The sequence below is a fragment of the Pristiophorus japonicus genome, chromosome 15 (genome assembly GCF_044704955.1).
Source record: "Pristiophorus japonicus isolate sPriJap1 chromosome 15, sPriJap1.hap1, whole genome shotgun sequence".
NCBI classification, from domain to species: domain Eukaryota; kingdom Metazoa; phylum Chordata; class Chondrichthyes; family Pristiophoridae; genus Pristiophorus; species Pristiophorus japonicus.
Window position 1 is genome coordinate 136,484,387 of NC_091991.1, and position 13,913 is coordinate 136,498,299.

Here is a 13,913-nt window from a genome sequence, read left to right on the forward strand (position 1 = left end):
AGACCCTGGGTGCCCTTTCCCTGGCTTGCTGAGCCATTTGTGTTAGCGCTAAGGCAGTTTTCCCACTTATTCACTTTAGGAAAGTAATTCAGCTTTAAGAACTGAATAATCTTATTTGGAACTTCTTTTAAATATTGACTATTTGTAAAAAGATAGAAAGGGGTGAGGTGATTGTGATATCTTCACAGAGCACAGCACACACAGCTTCATAACATGGCAGGCAGCTCTCTCGGAAGTCTCCGGAATTGCCTGGTTCTGTTTAATGATTAACTCTGCACTTGCAGTACACAATACGTCCACATCCACAGTGTGGAGCTACAAACATTACAAGCTTACAGACATTACACTGCTCCCTCCTTAATGAAGAAGCCATCATAACAAACATCATACATAACTTCAATGTTATACATAACACAGGATATAAACTTATTTCTTTTTCCATATTTACAAATTTAACTTCACCACTTGTTTTCTGTTTCGAAGAGGATACCTTCGCTCTTGAACAGAATCTTCCAAACATGGTGTCGAATCTAAACTCATTCGAGGCTCATCCTGAGGAACGTTTTCCTCCCTGGAATTTCCTTGATTTTCATTTGAACTCACTCTAACTTCAGGCTCTTTGTTTTCCTTACTCGGACTCAGACTTTCATTCTGATTCTCTCCTGGATTTGTTTCCAGTACATTGGATTTAGGATTTGCTACTGATATATCAAAACTATTTGATGAGTCAGAAACAATTGAATCATTCCCACCTTCAACTCATTCCATGTCTGTAGGTAAAATATGATCAATATGAACAAACCTAACCTGTCCATTATCGAACATCTTTACCAAATATGTGCGAGGACCATATATCTTCACCATTCTTCCTGGTAACCACTTTAACCATTTATGGTGATGGTTCTTCACTCTCACCTTCTGGTTTAATTTCACTCTTCTCTCTTTTATTCTACCTTTATCATGATTCTCTTTCTGTCTTAATTGCGTCTCTTCTATGGACTGTGCCAAATTTGGCTTTAACGATGAGAATCTGGTTCGTGGCTGTCGTTTGAGAAACAACTCTGCTGGTGTTCTACCAGTAGTTGTATGAGGAGTATTTCGATATGTAATCAAAACAATTAGCCAATTTATGATCCAATGACAACTGTCGTTTCCTTGGATTTGGATCTAACATTTGTTTTATGAGGGCACGTTTTACAATTTGTATTTGTATAGTGCACTCTGCTGCACCATTCGAAGCAGGGTGGTATGGTGGAACCATGGTATGTTTCACACCATTTTTGCTCGTGAATTGTGCAAATTCTTCTGAACGAAATTGTGGTCCATTATCCGAAACAATCTCTTCAGGGAGGCCAAATGAAGAAAATAATTTTCGTAAAATGTCCAATGTTTTACTTGTTGTTATTTTCCACATTGGAAACACCTCAACCCACTTAGAATGGTTATCAATCACAATGAACAATTGTTGTCCTTCTAACTCAGCAAAATCAATATGTAGCCTTTGCCACACCCTGGGAGGCCATTTCTGTGGCTGTAATGGTACTGGTGGTGGTTGCTTGCTTACCGATTGACATGTCGTACACTGACCCATGATGTACTCTATATCTTTATCAAGACCTGGCCACCATAAATAACTGCATGCAAAACTCTTGGTCAAGCACATTCTGAGGTGTTGGTCATTGAGGTCTCCGAACAATTTGGACATGAATTTATTTGGTATAACCACTCTTGCACCCCACATGATACAATCTTTAATGACTGATAATTCATTCCTACGAATGAAGAATGGATGTGTATCTTTGTCTGTTACCTGGTTTGCAACATACTCATACACCTTTGACATCACTGGGTCACGTTTGGTTGCTATACCAATCTCTTCAGCTGTGACTGGCAGTTCATCAATGTATGAAAAATAAAACACTTCTTCCCTATCGGGTGTAACTTGTGATGGGGAAGGCAATCTAGACATTGCATCAGCATTACTGTGATCAGCTGATCGTCTGTATTCAATATCATATATATATGCTGACAAAATTAAAGCCCATCTCTGCATTCGGGCTGCAGCTAATATTGTAACTGGGGACTTTGGATAGAAGATTGCTGTTAGGGGCTTATGGTCCGTAATGATGGTAAACTTACGACCATACAAGTATTTGTGAAACTTCTTGACCACAAAAATTAATGCCAAAGCTTCCCTTTCAATTTGCGCATAATTACTCTCACTGGCACTGAGAGTGCATGAAGCAAAAGCAATTGGTCTCTCCTCCCCACTACTTAATGAATGAGAGATTACTGCCCCAACTCCATACGGAGAGGCATCACATGCTAGCTTAATCTCCTTAGATATATCATAGTGAACTAACATGGTGCTCTCTACCAATTTGCTTTTACACTCCTTGAATGCTGTATCGCATTCTTTTGACCACTTCCAATGGACCTGTTTTTTCAAAAGTTCATTCAGTGGATGTAATACTGTAGCCAAATTTGGTAGGAACTTCCCATAATAGTTCAAAAGATCCAAGAATGAACGAAGTTCAGTGACATTCCTGGGAGTGGGTACATTTCTAATTGCATCCAATTTTTCCATGGTTGGATGTAAACCATCTTTGTCTACTCTGTACCCTAAGTACTCCACTGAGTTTTTAAATAACTCACACTTACGAGCAGACACTCGTACCCTGTGCTTCTCTAGCCGTTTGCCTATTTGGTGCTGAAATTAGTATGTCATCCAAATAACATACTACCCCTTCAATATCTTGCAAAATCTGGTTCATCACCCCTTGGAATATGGCAGGGGAAGAAGACACTCCAAACGTTAGCCTATTAAATTGATATAGGCCTAGATGAGTATTTATAGTCAAACATGACTTAGACTCCTCATCTAGTTCAAGCTGTAAGTAGGCTTTCGTAAGATCCAGTTTTGAGAAGATCTGACTACCTGTCAGTGTTGTGAACAAATCTTCCATATTTGGCAATGTATTGGGGACATTACCCTCTAGAACCTGGTTTATGGTTACTTTATAATCACCACACAATCTTACCTTACTATCGGACTTAGGTACAACAACAATGGGTGTAGCCCAATTACATTGATCTATCTTACAAATAATGTTCTCAGTCTCTAGTCTTTTGAGTTGTTGCTCAACTTTCTCCTTGAGTGCATATGGTACGGAAAGTGGCTTGTAGTAAACCCGATCTAGCGTCCTTCTGTACCCTGACACTCACCTTGAAGCCTTGGATCGGACTGCCCATTTCGCAGAAGACCTTCGGATACTTCTTGATAACCTCATCCGTTGATGAAAATCTCGCTTCCACACAGAAAATCTTACTCCAATCCAGCTTCAGTGAGCTCAACCAATTTCTTCCTAGTAAGGCAGACTTGTCTCCTTTCACTACTATTAGAGGCAAGTTCTGAAATTGATCTTTAGATTTCACCGGTACGGTGATACGACCTACCACAGGAATTTTCTCTCCCAAGCAGCCTCGCAGCTCTATCTTGGATTTCTCCAGTTGAACATGACGCAATTTGTCGCGGTATAGTGACTCTGGTATTACACTCACGGATACACCCGTGTCAATTTCCATTGGTATCTTGAATCCCGCAACATCTATGTGGATTTTGATGCTTTCTGAATCGCTGTCTGTTAACCTCGTGCTCCTGATGATGTGTAACTCTAACATCTCCTCATCCTGTTGTTGTTCTTCCATGCTATGTAGTCTCTTTCGATTTCTACTCATAGCTTTGAACGCTGGACTCATAGCTTTAAAATGGTTTACCATTCAGTCGGCATGCCTTCGCAAGATGCCCAGTCTTTCTGCAGAAGAAACACTCTGCCTTCATGTATGGACAACTTTGAGCAATGTGTTGTCCCAGGCACCTGTAGCACGACTTCAACGCTCTGTTAGAATTTCCAGTTTCTGAGACTTTCGGCCATGCCCGTCTTTTACTTTGAATCTGCAGGTGATTGACCTCGGTTGACTGACAACCGTAATTATTATTTAATTCTCAGGAATATTGTTCGGCCATGCCCATCGACCTCGCTGTCTGACAAGCAATCTCAAAAGTCAAGTCATCCATCGGCAATAACTTCCTTCTGATCGCATCATTTTTCACCCCACAAACAAAACGATCCCGTAATGCTCGGTTTTGAAAGTTTCCAAAATTACAGTGCATCGATAGCTTTTTTAATGCTATGATGTAATCACTGATACTTTCATCAGCCTTTTGATTCCGAAACCCGAAACGATAGCTTTCAGCAATTTCTAATGGTTTAGGGTTATAGTGCTGCTCCAGCTTCATTAAAATCTCTTTAAGCATTGTGTCCTTTGGCTCATCAGGCACAAGCAGAGTTACAAGGGTTTCGTACAATGCCGGACCTGCCTCCGATAAGAAGATCGCTTTCTTACGTCCCAACACAGCCCGGTTCTGGACTGCATTGTTTGGAAATTCGATTATGTTATTTGCAGTGAAATACATTTCTAGCCGATCCACATACGCTTTAAAATATTCCTAGTCGTGTCTATATTCTCCTAAATGTCCCAATACACCTGCCATTTTAATCTCTAGCTGTTCACACCTTGTGCTGTATTTTACCTCGGATTTTGTAGCTTTTTTCCAAAGACAGAAACTTCCAAAGTCTCTCTGTCGGCTGGTTGAATCCTTCACCAAGAAAGTTAAGCTTTAAATCATCCGAAAAATCCCATCTTCCGTCGTCAAATGTGATATCTTCACAGAGCACAGCACACACAGCTTCCTAACATGGCAGGCAGCTCTCTCGGAAGTCTCCAGAATTGCCTGGTTCTGTTTATTATTAACCTTGCACTTGCAGTATACAATACGTCCACATCCACAGTGTGGAGCTACAAACATTACAAGCTTACAGACATTACAGTGATAATCCAGATGGTTGGCCTGTGGAGATCCGACCTTGGTGAGTGCGTTCTAATTTATTCTTAAATTGAATGATGTAGTGGATTTGAACATCACTTGTATGAATATCATTTAGAAATACATGTACTTAAACACAAGACTCCATAAGCAAATGCTTTCTGCGGAGCTCCTTCATAGCAAATGAGCCAAAGGTGGGCAGTGGAAACGTTACAAGGACACCCTCAAAGCCTCCCTGGTAAAGTGCGACATCACCACTGACACCTGGGAGTCCCTGGCCGAAGACCGCCCGAGGTGGAGAAAGTGCATCCGGGAGGGCGTTGAGTTCTTCGAATCTCATCGCCGAGAATGTGAAGAGGTCAGCGCAGGCAGTGGAAGGAGCATGTGGCAAACCAGTCCCACCCAACCCTTCCCTCGGCGAATGTCTGTCCCTCCTGTGACAGAGTCTGTGACTCTCGTATTGGACTGTTCAGCCACCAAAGAACTGACTTCAGGAGTGGAAGCAAGTCTTCCTCGATTCCGAGGGACTGCCTATGATGATGATGATGATGTATGAATATCATTTCGAAATGCATGTACTTAAACAAAAATTAAAATTTCTCAGCACTGATATGCCTCACATTAATGAACAACAGAAGAACATAGGTAGTTCCCTCAATCACTGAGTGATTCTATCCAGTAAGCAGTTGAGATATATATATCTGGAAGGTCCCAGGTGTGATGTTCAGTCTATGCTGAATCAGCTGGTCAGAGCTGGACCAGCATTAGGGGTGCTACACACGCCATTGAATGAAGGCTCCTGTTAGGTATCCATAGATCCCCTCTGAAAGTGTGTGTGTGTGTGTACAGACAGAAACAAAGGGCTCAATTTTGGCCCACCCCTTTTTCGGTGCACTTATTGGAGATGTGCCGCTTTTCTCCGTTGATAAGTGTATTGAAAAAAATCACTCCGCACTTTGGCCGCTGTCCGGCCTCTCCTCGGTCGTCGCGCAGCATGGCCAGTTGAGTTGGGGGCGGAGCCAGTGTCCTGTGCTGAAAACAGTGCCGGGACGTCTGCACATACGCATTGGAATCCGGTTGCGATGTCCGCGCATGAGCAATAGCACCGAAATTTGGCAATCGGCCATTTTTAAAAGGAATCGTAGCTGCTTGTGTTTTGCTGTCCGATGAGTTTGCTTTCTGCAGCCTGTGTGTGCTCCGATGTCGGCAGTTCCCGCCCCTATCCCTGGCCGAGTGGTCCCCCAGTCATCCCGCCCCTATCCCAGGCCGAGTGGTCTCTCAGTTGTCCCGCCCCTCTCCCAGGCCGAGTGGTCTCTCAGTCATCCCACTCCTATCCCAGGCTGAGTGGTCTCTCAGTCGTCCCGCTCCTATCCCAGGCCGAGTGGTCTCTCAGTCGTCCCGCTCCTATCCCAGGCCAAGTGGTCTCTCAGTCATCCCGCTCCTATCCCAGGCTGAGTGGTCTCTCAGTCATCCTGCTCCTATCCCAGGCCGAGTGGTCTCTCAGTCGTCCCACTCCTATCCCAGGCTGAGTGGTCTCTCAGTCGTCCCGCTCCTATCCCAGGCCGAGTGGTCTCTCAGTCGTCCCGCTCCTATCCCAGGCCGAGTGGCCTCTCAGTCGTCCCGCTCCTATTCCAGGCCGAGTGATCTCTCAGTCGTCCCGCTCCTATCCCAGGCCGAGTGGACTCCCGCACCGGCCGGCCCACTGTTGAAGTAGCTGCTTGTGTTTTGCCCTTGCTGCAGCCTGTTGCAGCCTGTCTGGTGAGTTAGCTTCATGCAGCCTGTGTGCGCCTTTCCAGGCCGAGTTTTCAGATGAAGGTAGGACTTAGTTTCATTTTTTACTTCTTCTTGAATGCTTATTACTTTTTGTGCTTTGTTTAGTGCTTTGTGAGCCTTGGTGCAAGGTCCTCTCTGCTTCCCTTCCCACCCCTATCCAAGGCCGAATGGCCTCCGATGTACCTACCTGCACAAATTTCTTAACTCTCCCCAAGGGTTTTCTGAAGTGGCCACATACGCTGGCCTAAGTAGATTTGGAGTAACTATTAGCTGGCCAAAGTGGCCTAAATGGCCAAAATTGGTGTAGGTGGCTGGTAACACCCCATTTTGAGAAAAAAAACGAAACAAAAAAAATTCCTAACAAACTCACTTACGCTGGCGCAAATTGAATGTGCAAAATGGGGATTTTTAAGATACTCCAGAAAAATCAAGTTGCTCCAAAAAAAACGGAGCAATTCCTGGCCAAAATTGAGCCCATTGTGAGGACAGGATTAGACTCAGGAGTCAAACAACCAGCCTGCACTCACTATCAAAGCTGAGACATAAATAATAGACACTTGGGTGAGGATATCTGGCACCTGTGGAGCCGTACCCAAGGAAGAAATTAATGCCTCCAGGATGGGATAGATTGGGAAAGAGACAAAAATTGTTAGCAAAAAGCTTCTGCGGGGCGGGGAGGGTGATTGGGGGGACACTGGTGGGGAAGCAGGGGAAGTCTATATGACTACAAAAATGATGCAGGAAGGATGGCTACGAGATAAACAGGTCTATTGCTTTTGCACTTGAAACCTGTGTAAACTGGTCTATAAATACAGCCCTGACACACATATTGTACAGAAAGGAAATAAAAATAAGCCAAACTAGGTCTTTTCACAGTTAATGTCTCTGTTTTCATTAGCAGTCTGCTTTTTAAACGGTAATAAAAACAATAGTCATGAAATATAAACATGTGCTGATTTCATAAGTGTATAGTATAGTCAGTTTACTGAGGTAACTTGTCGGCAATATTATCAGGTTAATTGCATGAGTAAGTAGAAATGCTGTGAGCATCATACCACAGCATTGTATTGTAGCATTGTGCAAAGAAGAACAAAAGTCTATTAATCATTTCTATTCGATGCCTACCATGATTCAGAAGCTCCATTTGCATTTAATGAAGTGCATCTGAACTCTGCATTACTAACATTATTGCAGATTGGATGAGACTATGAAACACTGTTCAATCCTGTGATATTGCAGCAACACAGATACCATTAGAAACCAGAAATCCTCCACAGACTCCTGACAGGCACCTGAGATTTGCTTGTTTACATGGTGCTGACTTTGGATAATTCCAAAGTCTATAGACATTATAGGGTCTGCTGCAATGAATAAAGCACTACGCACGTTAGCTATTTCACTGCGGATCTGGCTATGAAGGCACATATTCCAAACTGTAATCATCGGAACCTCTCAGCAAATATATAAAAATATTACATAAAGATTCCTGACAGCACATGAAACTCTAACAGTAGAGAGTTTCAGACATCTGTTAGGTACATATAAGAACAGCTAATTGTTTGGCTGTGTACAGATGGGAAACAGCCTTGTCAGTTAACTGCATAAACATCCCAGTCAATATATAAAAGTGGAGCTACTGACAATACTCACATCTTGTACACTCAAAATATGATTGTCTTAAACCTTCTAGCGTAGAGGAATTCTGACATAATTTCAAAGATGGTGATTGGCAATTTTTATTGTTGGCCTTTTTTACACTGAAATATTGTTGTATATTAGAGTAACAATAGCCCACAGCTGGAGGCAGCTATAATAAAGATTGGCCTGGAGCTTACGGTGGGTAATGCCAGCGAACTGTCAGCGTTCACCGTTATTACCCCTCTGAAACTGACCGCAACCTTAGGATTTAGCACATGTGCATCTAAACTCGGGAATCCTGAAGTTGCGGACAGCCATTCACTGCTCCGACACAGGCTGTGTGTGGACCACCCACTCCCCCACCCCACCCCACCCGCCCCCATAGCCATAAATCAGTGAAATCAGTAGAACTGATGAAAACTTGAGCTTTTCCACTCTAATATCACCGTTGATCACCCCATTAAATGTTGAGCCTTGTTGGAATAGGCGAAACTGGGGGGCTGAATTTGGTCAAGGCATCTGCCCGCCCAAGTGTCGCCCAAAGTGCCGCCGATGGCCGCCGAGGTACCGGACGGTACTTTCGGCGGGATATTCATGAAGTAGGTCCCTCGAAGGTCGGCGGGCAGTAAATGAAGGACTTACTCCACCAGTCTGGGTGGCAACCGGCAGGAGCTCCCATTCTCGGCGGCAGAGGCGTTTGCTGCCCAAGAGTCACCGAGGATTGAGTCGGGCCTACGGAGGGTCGAAGCCCTAAAAATAAAAATCAATAACAAAAAATAAAAAACCATCGGAAGACCTTCAGGGGACCTCATCAAGGTAAGTCGCTGTGGAAAAACCAATTAAAAAATGTTCACTAACCTTTTCTCAACGATCTTCATACTTACCGTCGGGGACAGACCAACCTCCTCGCAGCGGTCCACACCCATTCTGCTGCCGACTCCCGCCTGCATCGATATGGGAGCTCGGTGGGCGGGAGGTCAGTTGCGCCACTCGGCCGTCCGCTGACGTCAGCAAGCGGTTCCTGGCGGCACTCCCCTCCTGCCCGCTCAAGGCCACCTCAAAAGTGGCACTGGGCAGATCTGCAAGAGTAATGTCGGCGGCAGTGGGCGGTGAGTTGATGAATTTTGGCCCCTGGGGCTTTAATAGCATATTGCCTGCTAAGCAAATATTCTGGCCCTGAAAAACTAATTTTTATATTTGTGGAATGTTAACTTTCACCATTATGATAAAAATTACTTGTTTTATTAAAAAATAAAACATTTTGTTCATGATATTTCAGTTTCTACCTTACCCCATGTGTAAGTCCCAATCTGTATTTCACTGTGTAACATTTAAAAAAAATGAAAATAATCAGTGCTTTTCATTTCCTGGTTTGCTGTCTGTGAGAATTCTTCAATGTGATTAGCTGCTTAGACAGCTTGATGACAGCACAGCTACATCGTGCTAGGAATCCCCTATTGACAATGCTACAATCAATTACACGTCGAGGAACCTAGATCTCTGTGGCGAGATCACAAGATCTCTGTGGGTTGTTTTCTTCGAGGTCAGTGGTGATTGCTGTCACTTCACCGCTGACTACAAATTACAGGTGGTTGCTGAGGAAGACCAGGAGGCTTTGCATCAAAGTGCCAGTGACATAATGCAGATCTCACCAATCTTTGTTCAAGTGCTGGTTTACTCTTCTGTAAACAAATAACAGTGTATCAGTCAAATCCCCTGTGTGGGAAAGGGTTTAAACTATAAAAAATAACCTGCCAGACAGGCAAATGAGTGTGTCAATCTTCGCCACTGGTATTTAATGTGAACCTTTTGGAATAATACAGAATATTGAAGGGCAGCTGCCATAACTGTGATGTTCCTGTTGTAAATGTGAACGTCTTGCTTATGCATTTTTATAAACCTGCTCCTGTAATAATCTTGCAAAGGACTAATCGCCAAAACTCATCTCTCTAAAATGCTGCAGACTCCAGAGTAATCTATTCTGGATTAAGAATTTGAGAAGCTATGAAATAAGAAAAGATTGTTTGGCTCATTGATCCTGTTACTTCTAACTGCTGTTGTACAATTTGTACTCTTGTGCTCTGTACTCAATTTATTTGACTTCTACATGCAAAGCTTTCAAGAAGAGGAGATTCTGTTCAATTTCTCCCTAACTTCAAAAGCAATTATGCAAAACTCCACAATTCAGTTAAACATTGTCAACTGCATTATTCAACATTGACTGCCTACTGTCTGTGGCTGAACCAGACTGTTGGTAACCTTAACGTCCTATTTGACCCTGAGCTGAGCTTCCGACCCCAAATCCTCTCCATCACTAAGACTGCCTAATTCCACCTCCGTAACATCACCCGTCTCCGCCCCTACCTCAGCTCATCTACTGCTGAAACTCTCATCCATGCCTTTGTTACCTCTGGAATTGACTATTCCAATACTCTCCTGCCGACCTTCCACCTTCCATCCTCCCTAAACTTAAGCTCATTCAAATATTTGCTGCCCGTCTCATAACTCACACCGAGTTTTGTTACACCCATCACCCCTCTGCTCACTGATGGCTCCCAGTCCGGCAGTGCCTCAATTTTAAAATTCTCCTCCTTGTTTTCAAATCCCTCCATGGCCTCACCCCTCCCTATCTCTGTAACATCCTCCAGCCCTACTATCCTGAAATTTCTGTGCTCCTCCAATTCTGGCCTCTTGTGCATCCCTGATTTCGATTGCTTCACGATTGGCGGCCGTGCCTTCGGCTGTCCAAGCTCGAAGCTCTGGATTTCCCTCCCTAAACCTCTTCGCCTCTCTATCCTTCTTTAAGATGCTCCTTAAAACCTAACTCTTTGACCAACATTTTGGTCACCTAAATATCGCCTTATGTGCCTTGGTGCCAAATTTTGTTTGATAAGGCTCGTGTGAAATGCCTTGGGAATTTTTATTACGCTGAAGGCGTTATATAAATGAAAGTTGTTGTTGTTGACATGGTCCCAACAAACTCAAATCATAGTGTTTCATGGAGTATGATCATTGTCTGCAATGATCTCTATAACTGAATCTTAACCAAATATTCATTAAATGATAGTGATTGTGGTGATCTTGTGGATAACACAACAGCCCAATCACATGTGTCCATGCTCATTGGATCTTCCCGAGACTAAAATAAGCCTGATTATAATTGATCACGCTTGGATGCTGTGACTATTCAGATGGTTGAGGGATCGTATTGGCATTCTTTCAAAGGTTAATCACTAGCAATGTAGACCCTTCTATAATGTAATGTAAGACAAATAAAATTGACATGACTTTCATTCTATCGTTAAAAGCTCCAGTTTATGTTCACTGGTTAATATGTGCACATTACCTAACTGAGTATCTTATTAAAAGGTATGACTGTAGGTTAAAGCTGGCGAGAATCTAATCTAAAAAATATAAGGTGAGAATTTTTCCCACTGAGTCTCTAGAACATGATTCATTGTGCAGATGGTCGTGCACCTGCCTTGCACTGTCCATATTCTGTCGCCTAGTTAATTCAGAGGCATATTTATATATTCTATAGTTCTCTGCTGGATTAAAGTGTATATTCTTTGGGATCTGAGGTCGTGGTTAGCCGGCTACTTTCAAATCAGTGCAAAGTGGTTGCAGGTGCACCCAAACATGAAAGTGTCAGGATAACTTGGTGTTTGGTGCTGCTCTGACACGAAAGCCATTCCCCCCCCCCCCCCCCCCCATGAGGTCATCTCACAGTGCACCAGGTGTATGACTCCACGAGGTGTGAAGTTTGGTTTGCAAAGTGCTCAGGCAGTAGGTTGGCTCTGCTCCACAATGTATAAACATAGGGTAGAGCCTGTCTAATGTTATGAGAAAGCAAACACTGCTGCCTGTGCTCTGTAACTAATAAAAATAACTTTAGAAAGCGCGGAGGTTTTTATGTGTTGCAAGCAGGCATACAAAAATATATTTTCCAGCAGGTAGATTGTGGGTCACAGCAAAGTTCAACCCACAGTATTACTGAGATCTTGCTGGCTGCACCTACCAGTACCACTCTACAAAAAACAGTCTCAGACCAGTAGTATAATGTAACTTCAGCGTTATCTGTAAGAGTGATTTCAGTGCTGCTCCCAATGAAAGGAGTGTGGGTCGGAGATAGAGGTCCAACACTGTAGCTCTGATTCGCCAGGCAATGCTTTCTTCAAGTGTGACTTCCTTGCTGGAGTGCAGGTGCTCTGAGTTTCTTCCATAGCACACAAAACAAGTTTACCCTAAGGCCATTGATTGTTTGGTTATGTGTGCAATCCGATTGGTTTATGTCAACACCCCGCGTATATATTCAAAGACGTGAAGTCCCGGTCCCTTCTCCATATCGACGTCAACATAAACTCGGGCCTGCTTAAGTTGACAACTTTTCTCAATCCCCATTAGTGGCTTGTGTCCCTTTCTGCTTATATCAACACGCAACCTGGACAGTCAAACTCCTCCGCCCTCTTGATTGACTCTCGCCATCCTCATGATCTGAGGAAAGCATCATGATTCAACAACAGCAACAACAACCTCAACTTGTATTTATAAAGCAGCGACTCACTCCCTCGCGAGGCCCCGACTCGCTCCTGGGCCCGATAGCGAGAGAAGCTAGGGGCTGCAGGGGGGGAGGGGGGGAGGGCAGAGAGAGAGAGAGAGAGAGAGAGAGGCTGGGGGCCGGGAGGGAGTGAGAGGCTGGGGGTTGGAATGAGAGGCTGGGGCGGAATAGTAAGCGGCTGGGGGGAGAGAAAGAGAGGCTGTGGGGGTGGGGGAGTGAGAGGCTGGGGTGGAAGAGTGAGAGGCCGGGGGAGAGTGAGAGAGGCTGGGGGAGGAGAGAGAGGCTGGGGCGGAATGAGGGGGGGGAGTGAGAGAGGCTGGCGGGGGAGGGAGAGAGACTGGGGGGAGAGTGAGGGGGGGATGGTAGTGAGAGGCTGGAGGGGGGGGAGAGTGAGAGGCTGGGGAGGAGAGTGAGAGAGATTGGGGGAGAGTGAGAGAGTCTGGGGAGAGTGTGAGAGGCTGGGGGGAGGGAGAGAGGCTGATGGAGAGTGATAAGCTGGGGGGAGAGTGAGAGACTGGGGGGAGAGAGAGAGACACCCGGGGAGAGGGGGGGCGCGATCGGAGGGAAGAGAGGGATCGTAGGGAAGACGGATCACATTCTTACAACCCCCTACAAAGAACATCATTGGAGTGGATGATATCCAAAAGTCGTGACACTGTCATACCCAATAAACCTGTTATCTGTACACAATGCCCCATCTATGGTGGTGGTGGGGAGGGGGGGGAAGGATGCACTTGGACTGGGGTAAGGCACTTCGGCTGGGGAAGGGTTGTACTTGGACTGGGGTAAGGTACTTCGGCTAGCCCTTGCTGTCTTCTGGGGAGCTCTGTCCTCTGTCGCTTCAGGAAATCAAAGTGGATCGAGTTACAATTTGCAAAGTCAGTAGACCTTGGGATGGGCAGTTCCAGTTACACATTCTTGTGAAACTTCAGGGTGTGGCTTATCCTCCAAGAGGACCAATCAGAAACAAAGGGTGGAGCACGGTGGCCATTTTTACAGTACAAATAAGCGTGTCCTAAATTTTACACTGGAATTGGTCTGCAGCCACAAAATTGG